Source organism: Chrysochloris asiatica, unplaced genomic scaffold (genome assembly GCF_000296735.1).
Source record: "Chrysochloris asiatica unplaced genomic scaffold, ChrAsi1.0 scaffold00041, whole genome shotgun sequence".
Classification (NCBI taxonomy): Eukaryota; Metazoa; Chordata; class Mammalia; order Afrosoricida; family Chrysochloridae; genus Chrysochloris; species Chrysochloris asiatica.
The window spans coordinates 9,103,246-9,105,202 of record NW_006408559.1 but is presented as its reverse complement, the minus strand read 5'-3'; positions in this window follow the sequence as shown (position 1 = coordinate 9,105,202).

Genomic DNA, 1,957 nt, shown 5'->3' with positions numbered 1-1,957 from the left:
ACAGCACAACAACAATCCCCACCAAATGTGATAGGCTTTGTTTTTAGGACTCATGCTGAATGAGAAAGTATCTCTAAACACTGGAGTCCATCTCTAGGCAGCAAAGGTCTGGAGCCACCAGCACATGGGGATCCGAGACGGACCACGTTCCCAGGCAGCTCACTCAGGCCACCACCACTGAGGGAGAGGAGAGTGGGGCAGGATGTTGTGATAGCGAAGACTTATGACAACTTGCTGGACCAGAATTTGCAGTGGTTTAGCAGTTAAGATGTAGTCATCACCTCCATGATGTCATTAGTATGGTGTAATCTGATGTGATCAGCCCTGATCTAATTATCCCATGTGTGGTAAATCCTCACTTCTATATGTTAATGGCAAGGAGCTCTGGTAGCACAGTGGTTACCAGAATCCGGCTGCTGACTTTAAGGTCAGCAGTTTGAAACTTCCAGCTGTTCTGCGGGAGAAAGATGAGACTTTCTGCTCCCATAAAGATTTACAGCCACGGAAACCCTGTACAGGGTCACTATGAGTCAAAACCGACTCCGTGGTACTAAACAACAACATGTTAATGGCAGTCCTGGTGTGGTGCTGTAGGATAAGCACTGAACCGCAAAGTTGGTTTAAATCGAAAGGTCAGTGGTTCAAACTCACCAGTCGCTCCTCAGAAACCCTATACAGGGTCACTATGAGGAAGAAGGATATCATGTTTAGTAAGGTGGAGGGTCTGAAAAAGAGGAAGCCCCCCAGCGAGATGGATTGGCAAAGTGGAAGCATCAATAGGCTCAAGTGTGGCAACAATTGTGAGGTTGACCCAGGACCAGGCAGTGTTTCATTCTGTTGTGCATAGGGTCGCTATAAGTCGGTACAGACTCGGTGGCACCTAACAACAACAATGATGTTAATATGATAGGATGCTTTCTAAAGGATTAGCTTGTATTGAGTTGATCTCTTTTGAGCTATAAGAGATTAAACAGGCAAGCAGAGCTCAGAGGGACATCTGCCGAGAAGAAACACGAGCCAGTGGTGGTCCTTGCACTATGAAGCTCCTAGACCCCGAGGGCAATTGATATCAAGAGCCGTAAAGATCACCAACAAACAGCTGGGTCTACAGGTACCAAAAGGAGACAAGGACCTTCCCTGAGCCTTTCCTGGAGCCAGCACTCTGAAGCTGGACCTTCCTGCCTCCTACACTGTGAAAGAATCCATTTCTGTTAAAGCCATCCCCTGTGGTATTTCTGTGATGGTAGCTCTAGAGAACAAAGAAAGCCACACCATCAATAAGACACCTTCCTCCCTGCCCTGTAGAGCCGTACATGTAAGAAGGATGCCACTCTGCAGGGCCTTTCATAACGCCCTACACAAGAGCAGTCGTGTCCCCTCTCCATGAGACCACGTGGCTCTGGTCTAGTGTGTCTCTTCCTCAGAGCCTGGCAACCCTACCGTGCATCAGGCCTGTGGTGCTGAACAACTAAGTATGTGGTCCCCAGATTTAGAAAAGTTCCCTTCTGAAAACCAAAGAGTCACAAACTCCGTTAGGACTCACAATATTTTCCCCTCACCGCCCTGTTCCTGCCCACAGGGAAGAAAAGACCCCATTCATCCCTTCAGGCATAAGGAGCGGAAACGGCTACGTGCAGACTCCAAGGTGGGCGGCTGCAAGAAAGTCTCATTTGCTCCAGGACATAGAAAATTTCTCAAGAGCAGCATAGAAAATGTGGGCAACCAGAGCAGAAAAGCAAACACAGGCACAGTGTCCAGGGTGTGTGCTGCCCGTGGGCAGGAAAATGTTACCCCTGTGTGCATGGCACCCTAACAACCCAGAGATCCAGACCACTAGTCATTTCCACACTCACAGAAATGAAAACTGGGGAAGCGAGTTCTTCCTTCCCATCAGACAGAAGAGATATTTGCATGAAATACCAAATCAACCCATTTGATGGTTTTGACGGTCAGAACT